This window comes from Vidua macroura, chromosome 3 (genome assembly GCF_024509145.1).
Source record: "Vidua macroura isolate BioBank_ID:100142 chromosome 3, ASM2450914v1, whole genome shotgun sequence".
Taxonomy (NCBI): domain Eukaryota; kingdom Metazoa; phylum Chordata; class Aves; order Passeriformes; family Viduidae; genus Vidua; species Vidua macroura.
Window position 1 is genome coordinate 96710273 of NC_071573.1, and position 10128 is coordinate 96720400.

General features: G+C 36.2%; 1 protein-coding gene across 1 annotated transcript in view; it reads right to left on the minus strand.

Annotated features, from left to right (window-relative positions):
* Positions 1 to 2127, minus strand: part of MYT1L (myelin transcription factor 1 like) — a 220952-nt gene extending 218825 nt beyond the window's left edge. Inside the window, exon 1 of the mRNA XM_053973564.1 lies at positions 2056 to 2127. The gene's annotated coding sequence lies outside the window, so the exon portion shown is untranslated. The remainder of the gene's footprint in view (positions 1 to 2055) is intronic.
* Positions 2128 to 10128: the final 8001 nt, after the last annotated feature.

Below are 10128 nucleotides of genomic sequence, written 5' to 3' on the forward strand. Positions count from 1 at the left end.
TCAGCTGAAGTGAGCAATCCTCATAAAGACCATTCATGGAGAAAAAGTCAGTTTACGTGGGCTTTTCTAGCGTTAGTTTCTAAATTTCAAACTGATTTAATAATCAGTTTCAAACTGATTTAATAGAGTATGCACAACTGTTGTATGTCAGCCATGTCAGGTCTCTGGAATGTCAAGATTAACAAAATGTGTGCATCTGATAATCTCTGCAGATAAAAAAAATCAAGCTTTAGATATGTTTTATCTAAAAGAAAATGGCAAAAAAAAGAAAATGGGAAAAATCACATCAGCAAGATTTAAGGTAAGCCCTTGCAGCACTGCAAGAGTCAATATGAAAAATTCTGTTTGCAAAATATCAAATGTAAGAAGGTAAATATTTCAATTTAGGCTCTGGTGCTGCTGGTATCTTTTTTTGAGTTTTCTCTCTCTCTTTGTGTTGGGGCAGGACTGATTTATTTTTTCACCCCTAAGTCCATGTTCCTTAATTGTCTTGTTCTGTACAAGATTCTACAACAGAAAGATCCTTTCATGAATCCTTTAAATTCCTCATGTAAATTCTCTCACATCTCAAACTTCAAAACTATTTTCTTTAGCAGTCCACCAGAAAGCACTGCACAGATTCCTCATGATCCCAAACTATAGCACAAGAAGTTCTGTGAGCTCAACCTGAGCTGAGAATCCATTTAATCATGCCCTGCATATTCTCATCCCACCTTTACCTATTCTTTTACTGCTTTCTTCTTACACTTTCATTTCAAATTGCTACTCCTTTCCACTGTGACATACTGTGTCTCAACCCCTTAAAGTACATTGGCAAAACATAAATCACAGGTAAATTTTCTTCTATATCTAATCCAAATTTTCCCTGTAATAATTTAATTACTGTCTAATGCAATTAACTGATTCATGCTTCATCTCATTTTAGCATAGAATTTCTGAGTTTAACTACATTTATAACTGCTGTCCATCATCATCAAAGGAACCAAGTCAGTGGACCAATATAGTGTATATATGTCTCTATCTTATAAATTATTCAGATTTCAAGTGAACTTCCTGAGTTTCCTTTGAAGAATGCGACCTATGATAATTAGCAGAGTATACTCTACTAATAAAGTAAACGTATTCTGGTATTCTTTTGAGAAAACCTAGGGGATATGCAGGAAAATCATAACACAATTGTGTCCTGTGATACTAGCTCATAAAGGTCTGTGACAAATGGCCCTCCAACAGCTGCTCAGCATGGAATCTGATAGCAGACTTCTGAATTTCTGGACAATGTATATATTTTCCAAATAAAAATTCAGCAGAAGAAAAATGATTCAAGAAAAAAACCCTGTGATAAACAGCAAGGAAATACCATCTATTTTCTCTATATTCCACACACATGGAATGCAAATATATCCAGTATTTTAACAAGTTTGCAAGCAATGCTTAAGAAAATTGCATTCCTCAAAACTAAAATGGATTTTATCATTACTAGCCTCTGAATTCACTTCATCCACATTTTGTACACTTACACACTCTACTTATACACTCATTTTTCATGCCAGCATATGAGAACTACTGTGATTGCCTGGAGATAGTACGATGACAATAGGGAAAGTCACACTTTATGAGTATATACATATACAGTGAAAGAAATAGCAATTTTTCCAACCTATCCACCCTGCAGATCTGACTCTACTGGTACTGTTTAATGAACTAAAATTTCCTATTTATTTAAATTTAATTAGTACTACCTTTTTGATTTCACAGTAAAAAGAATTCCAGTGCATTCAGGTCCAAAAGGATTCAGGCACTGATTCCTGTTCTTTGTAACTTCAGCAGCAAGAATAATATATGCATCATCTAATTTAACTGCAAATGACTCTTTTAGCATGAATTGTCTGTTTAAAGATAATGCACAGCAGAATTCTTAACTGCATCCCAGAAGTCATGCAGCACCAGGCAGATAAGATCACAGTGGTTACCAGGGGTGGCAAATGGGAAAAGCACTACAGGAAATGAACTCTTGTCAATAATCTCAAGAGAGTGCTATATTTAGGTCAATTGTACCTGAAATCGTTTGGTGGGGTAATTGCTCTTTGGTACAGACTCTGCTCTCTGAGCCTGTCAGAGTGCTTGTAGGTCCTCTGGATTGAATTCACCAATTTTCTTCCAGACTCATTTTCTAAAAATAAAAACAAACAAACAAACAAACAAAAATTTTAATGAAGGACAGCAAGCTTACCAGAACACAGAAAATCACTCATATGTTATTTCAGATTTCAAATATATGTGTTCAGTGAATGCATTTAATACAAAAACATGTTTCAATATCCAAATGATTGACTCAGTCTTCTAGAACAGAAATGTATTCAATTATTCATATTTTTTTATTTGGCCCTCCAAAGACTTCCCAGATCTACTGAATACCTACAGTGATTTAGAGTGCTTTTGTTGATCAGTTAATAGTCAGTGCAAAATCAGAATTGTTCTTAAATCTTATGGTGCATCCCAGTGTAACATTAATCTAGCTTTAATATGGGTTGAGTCCTCATCTGAAAATATGGCTTATTGTTTAATAATTTAAGATCGTTCACTCACGTGCACTGAGGAATGTGGTAAACTCAGTTTTAGAAATCCAGTATAATGAGACATATACTGACCTTTTACATCAGTTAGCTGGATTAATACAGATACCAGAAAACAGCACCTAGTCATTCTGTCTTATGATTTCTTAGAAGAAATATTTTACTTTGATAGCACAAGGTCTCCAGCCGAATTATTCCTTCTTCACATTAAAGAGTAAATATTAACCAGATGAATTTTAAAGTAAGGAAAAGCCTCCTTTATCAGCTATTCAGCATGCTTTTACTCTCTACAGACAGATACAGCACCATATCTGTAGTCATTACTTAGTGCTTGTGATTAGCGTCTATTGTGATTAAAGAAAATGTCATGATGCAACTATACTGCTGAATAATATACATGTACTTTTTTTTTTTTAAATTTAAAAAAGAATAAGATACACTACTGAAAGCTACAGTAGGTGCATCAGTTATTTTAGCTATTGTTTCTTGTGAAGAACTTCAAATTCAAAGATACTCATTAAACAGAGTAGATGGCAATAACAGACGAAGTGTTAATGGGGCAGCAGTGGAGCGTGTCAGGAAAATGAAGAGACCCTGAGGGGCTCACCATGCTGTTTATGCTCAGCTAAATTCAGCAGCATTACCATAAATCCTCTAAAAGATACTGTACACAACTTCTTATTTGCTACTTTTCAGGCAAGGAAATATTCTATCAGAGTAGAAGATGGTACTATTTTCTATTAAACAAACTTTGCATGTAAATACACTAAATATTTACATGTAAATGCTATTAATTTTTTTTACAAATTTATAAAAAACAAAGAGAGGGTCTTTTAATCTTCAAAATAATGTGTGAATCTATATGAAAATTTCAGAAATCATACCCAAGAACAGAGCCTTTAAACAAAAGAATCATCATTTCTCTCATAAAATTCTTTTGTAATTTAAAGACCAAGTATCAATATTAATTTCTCAAATGCATCATTCAACTGGTAAAATAAAATTATGCTTTTCATGAGAGTTCAAAATTCTTGATTTCTAGTTAGTTGTTGTTGGTTGTTTTTTATTTTAAGGTGGCATTCTGAGGGAGTAAGTTAATCTTAGGAAATATACATAAACCATTAATTCCAAAAATGTACTGGTTAAAAAGAAGTATGTTATAAGCACTTCTGCATGCAACTTTATGGTGACCTTATTGTGCCTTTGATCTTAGAACAAAACTTTTCCTACATAAGCATAGGTGGATTTATTGTTAAGGAGAAAGCAGCTGCAACACGCTGTGCAACTTCAACTATAAACACAAATTCACGTAAGAAATCATTATCTACAGAAGAAAGATCCTGGCAAAACCGCAAAAGGCTTCATGGAGTCTCCAGCAGCACCACAGACAGCAGCGGCCGCCAGCTGCAGCCGTGTGCACTCGCCATGCCCCAAAACCCTGCTCAGTTTGAGACATGTCCAAAGATCAAAATTAGGGGTGAGGTTTTTTCCCAGTCTTCTTCCAATGCCGTCATTTTGAGGTCTACCTAGGGCTTTTAATTCTTGGAAACAATGAGAACTTACAGATCTGAAAACTGGTTGTTGAAATACGTCAAGACAGGCCGTTGGCTCTGACAAAGCTGGTTTCCACTATGCGCTCTTGACCCTCCACTTCAAAGCCGAAAATCTGATATCCAAAAGTAGTCACGTGTTTTTGGGGATTACCATTTTGCATATATAAATTTCACATGGGGAATACTATTCAGAGCCTGCGTCAATACCAAATGCTTGGCAAATGCACACACAGCCATAGGTGACTTGTCATGGGATGCTACACTTGCCACTGAGAATACTGAAAAATAAAGCCCCCATAGTTATCCACTCCTATTCTACTAGCAATAATAATGCTTTGCTTCAGGAACCCAAAAAACCATTCAGTTACCCTTGCAGAAGTAGAAATAGGGTAAGATGCTGAAGTACAGATTCTCCTTACTGCTTAACACCCAAACAAAGCACATTTAAAATACAGCTTAAATGTAATGGGCTCTGAGATTCCCTAAGCGATGCACTCCGCAAGTGAATGGCAAAACCACCTGGAATGGATACTTTATCCGTAGAAGCAGTGGATATTTTAGTAGCAGCCAAGAAAATTCTCACAAAAAGGTTACATTCTGACTGATGCGTCAATTCCCAGAAAGGTCACAAAGAGCCCCCAGTTCTTATTATCCCTGAAGTTATGGGGAAAAACCCTGAACCACTAAAGTAAAATCACAAGAAAGTGTCCAGCTCTCATGAAAATACTGCCTGCCTTTAAGAGGTTGTATACTTCCTCTAGTGTATTTCAACACTGGTGGTCACTTGAGTTATTTCTGACAATTTACTTTAGTGTTGGGGTTTTTTTAGGCAAGATAAGTAATTACAACTACTTCAAATACTTTGATAGGGTTTTTAAAAAATTACTTATATTTTATCTCATATTAGGATTTATGAGGTTATTTGTGATTGTCAACAGATTTGGGCAATTAACAGTTTTACATTAATTTAAAGGCACTAAAGTCATGCTTCTGATTATTCAGAATAAATTATAAATAAAAATACATGGGCCTAGTCCCACTACTGCTGACATTAGACAGACATCTGTCTCACTTTTCAGTGGAAATAACACCATAATCCAACCTCTAGAACAAACATTAAGTCAAAGGTCAAGAAATATAAATATTAAAAAATAAAAACATTAAGTGAATAGCAACAAAGTATTTTTTCAATCAGAATATGAAATTCTAAATAATCTGTGAAAACAAAGAATTTAAGGTGAAAAAGTGTTTTCCCTATCATTACGTTTGGTGTATTACTTTCTTCCATCAACAACACACTTCAAACTCCAAAGTATAAGCACTTGTGAGATTTTACATTAACTTTCATGTAGATCTACCAAGACAGTCCTTATGCCAACCTGCTTTGAAATAAATGTTTCCTAAACTTATGCAACTCTACCTATAAATAGAAAAGGATGATTAAGAAAAAGTGATCCAGCATAAAAATACAGGAGTGTGACTGTCCTTCTTCGAGGAAGAAGATATCCAAAGTTGACACTTGGTGGTCTTGGAAAATTTCTGAATACTTTCATTGAAAGTAGACAGTGATGAGCATACCTGTGTATACTGGATGCCATGTTTCTTATGTGAAGTGTAGTTTAGGTAGGATTAACGGTTCAAAAGATCTGTTACTGCCAAACAAGGATTTAAAACTAATGAGGAAAATACACAACTGGAACTGAGGGGACCTTTTGGAAAAGCTGTGTGCATCCCTTACATGGTAGGTAAACAGTTATCCCTTGACTGAGGCCCACTGGAGAAACTAATACCTGAGTGAAAAAAAAGGGGCTCTCCTGACTGCAGAAGGTAATGAGGATGGTGAAAACACCAAGTGTTTGCAGTGTTACTGGCTCTTGCAGTGAACACTGTGTCCACTTCCAGGACAATATGGAATTTAAAAATTGTCTTTAAGTAGGAGGATGGCACACAGAACTGCACCTTAAAACCATACTACAAAGCAAATAACATTAGGAGATTACATTAAAAGCTGTTGATTTGGAGGCATTTCCAAGGTCAACATTTGGGTGTGCAGATTTCACCTTCTCAAAACTGTTACCCAGAGAGCCAGAGCAAAATAAAATCAGGGAGCAAGTAATCAAAACAACTTGCCAATGGTTAAATTAAGTGTAGGGTAGAGAACTGATGTGCCTTTCCAGATCTTTCCTGCTGTTTTCTGAAGCAAACTGGAGGCAGAGATGGCATCTTAAGGAAAAAAAGACAAATAGTGAAATGGAAGTGTAAACCAAATAATATTCACCTACAGATTACAGACCTACACACTGCAGACTATGAACTATATACAGCACGAGTTATTAGCAGATTTAGTTTTACTCTCCTACACCGACAGCTATTGGAGAAGAGTTCTATTACCAGCGAATGCAGCAAAGCATTGTGTGGCAGATTTTGGGCAGGGCTGTTTACACAGTCTATTGTGCACCAATGTCAGCTCTACCTAGTGACTGCATGTGAAAGCACAGAGCATCTACTGATTCTTCTGTGGGCTAAGACCTACTTCTGCCATCTATTGCCACCAGTTAAATTTTTATTCCCTCTCCTTTAATCCTTAACTGAAGTCACTCAGCAGCAAGATTATCTTTTGAACAAAAAAGTAAAAGTGCAATATTGTAACATAAAGAAGCAGAGAATTAGCCTTTTCAGTACACCAAAATGAAAGAGACAGAGCCTGGTCCAGAAAACTGTATTTGCACATTGGATCCATTTCCAGTGTCTCAATTTGATGGTGACTTAAAAGGTCCTATGTTGTACCTGAAACATGTTTAAAAAAATCTGACACATCTTTTAAGCCTAATGAGCACAGATGCAGATTTATTAGAGAGAGACTGATCAGTACACAGCTACCTATCTTTGTCTTCCATCTACTTACACATGGGCAAGGAGGAAGGGTACACAGAAGCCTTACTCCTATTTTGCCATATCAAACAAGCCTGATCGAGCAGTGGTATTTTCATACATCACTCTGCTGAAATCTGTTTTACCATTGTTAGGACAGAAAAGAAACATGTATGGGGAGATTCTCAGTTGCAATGATTTACATCACAGAAAGTACTGTTATGAATAAACTTACTGTTGCTTTGTACAGTACTCACAAAGATTTGCCTGAAATGCAAATAATTTTTATTTTAGTGACATTTGACAAAAAATAGAAGTCTAAATAATGTTTACAAACTGGCCTATATTTAGGATTATACTTTCAGGCTGATACATCTCAAAAGGAAAAACAGTACTTACTGCTAGTTATTCACTGCACTTAATGACTTTTTTTTTTTGTTACAAATTCTTACTAATCCAAGACTAAAACTATACGTGACTGTTCACACACTAAGAATAATTGTTCTTAAGTGCAAACAGAAAGGATAACTCTCCTGCAAGGCTGACATTTGTCTGCAAAAACAATTGGAAAATATTGGAGAAAAATGAATATGCTCCTACTGATTGAATTTCTTTGCAAATTATTTGTGAACAGATTAGAGCACTAAATTAATCCCAAAATGCATTTATAGTCAAGTCTAACCATGGATATTAGTCTCGCATGTTAAAGCAATTTATGGTTTCGGACTGTCTCTCAGATGACCTTAGCTCAGAAACCCTCTCTTTCCCCTTACATTCACTAGTACTGTCAGGTATGAGAACAGTAACTGGTATCACTAATTAAAGCAGTGCCTCAGATGCAAAGGTGGGGTATCTCACTGGAGACAGAGTGAGATACCAAGGCAACAGTTACAGAACATAAACACAACACAGAACCTCCAATAGTAAATAGACAGGAAATCAAAATATGCTTATGAACACATGCATTAAGAGGACAAAGCCTTGGTGTCCTCTGATGCTGGTACAGGAGACTCCAAACGGGTCATGGAGTATTTGTAGGGCAAGTTCCTACAACAGACTGACTTCCAGTAGTGTCAAAAGCAGAAAACTAAGGTGGGCTGATATATCAGCTACAGTGGGAACTGCATATTGAAGAGCTGTACTAGCATATTAGTAGAGTGAATGTAAAGCATTCATGAATGGAAGAGTAAACTGCAGAAGCAGATACACCAACAGGTGTACAACTTGTCCCAAAAGATCCAAAAACTCTATCATTATTGAGATACACTTAGAATTCATTATCTAATACATTACAGCATGTTTTACCCCTGTACTGATAAATTTGTATCAAAAGAGAAATCAAAAATGCTTGATTAGCCAATAGACCAGGTGTTGAATAAATAAATTATGGATTAACAGATATTGCAACATAAGACAAGCCTAAATTCTATTTGGATGCAAAAATATTTAAGGGCGTAACAAATAGAGGTGTTAGCTTAAAAGAAAATGTAACAAAAAACCACAGGAATCCTAACATTTATAAATGATAGGAGGAAACTCCTGCCCATTCATCATCTCCCCTGAATTATAGAACTTCTCATACTCATCGGATTGTCCAAAAACTTCAGGTTTCTCAGTGAAAACAAGCAATTGTTGATGATTGTGCTCAATGGAAAATCATAAAACAGGAGCAGAAATGTAACACACTGTGTGGTGCCAGAGAAAACAATAGCTTTTGCAATGGGCACAGAAGATGCAGATCAGGTAAGAAACTCTTCCCTTTACAGTAAAATTGCTTAAGATTTATAGAAAAAGACAGTGAGAGAGAAAAATATTTTAAAAATAGTCGATGGTGTCATGCAATAGGCTCCCCTAGGTATGAAGGATAGAAGGGAATGTAAGAGGCATGAGAAAGTAAGTCAGTGCTGAGATGCTGAAGACCACATCTGCACTGCCAAGCAAAAGACACAGAGCAGAGACAAGCCAGGAGAGATGAGGGAAAGAGAACAAGATGTCTTAGGAATAGCTCACTGGGGCAAATGGGAGAAGTCAGAGGAAAATATGGCAGAAAAGCATAAGTGGATGTCAGAGAAAATTAAATCAGATCTTAACATTCTTGTGAGAAAGATAATGAGATGTGTAAAAAGTGAAAATTAAAATGTAATAGAAAGATTTATTAAAATAAACTGAAGCTTTTCAAGTTCAGAGGTCGTGGCAAGAAGGCCATAGGAGTACCAGTTGAACATCTTCCGTGACTTGCAATATTTTAACTTCTACATTCAACCATTAAGGTGATTCTTAACTTTACAGTTGCTGTGTTAGATGCCAGTATTATCCAAAACCAGTCTGCATAATGTAATAATCACTGTCCCCAGTATATCCCAGACCATCACCACAATTAAGGTTATGGCATCAGGCAGCTTTTTCTCTTCACTCAGCAAGGTTCAAAAGCTGTTCACTACCATATTTCACTGTTCTAGTCCACTGCCTATTGTTTTCATTTCTTTCTTCAGAATCCATTGTTTTGTGACAGATTTGAAAAATAGTTGGGAATCTCCAGGGTTTTCTCCCCTTGTTCTTCTTTGATCCAGGTCTCATTCCTACAAAGCAAATAATTTCTACATCCAGGTCCTGACTAAGGACATAGAGGCCGAAAACTTTTTCTACTAAAAGTCCAAAGCAGGTATTGGTTGTTTTGTTACAGACACTATGAAAACTAATTGTAGATTCCCCTCATGGGGCTGATTGCCACTCAAATCACAATAGAAGAGTGGGATTGTTGCAAGAGGAACAAACTGAGGGCAGAACTGTGCTGCAAAAGGCTGCCATAATGGACACGGACAGGTCCCTAACATTCCTGCAAGAGGAGGATCAGCCAGGGCTCTGGTATCTGGTATCAGCTTTCCAGTAATAACGATGAGATGCAACGATGAACTACAGACTTCTGTCTCCAATTCTTGAGCCTTAAACCTAGGTTATTTTCATGGCTTCAAAGGACAAGAAGTGACTCTGAAACCCAAATTCTCAAAAGATTTACATGTCCTTTTGAGAACTTTTGAGATTCTGAACCCGAATGTTTTAAGTGATGCCCTAAGGAAGACTTAAGATTAGGAGCAGTACTAAACACTGGTACTCGAAGTATATTAGGAAAT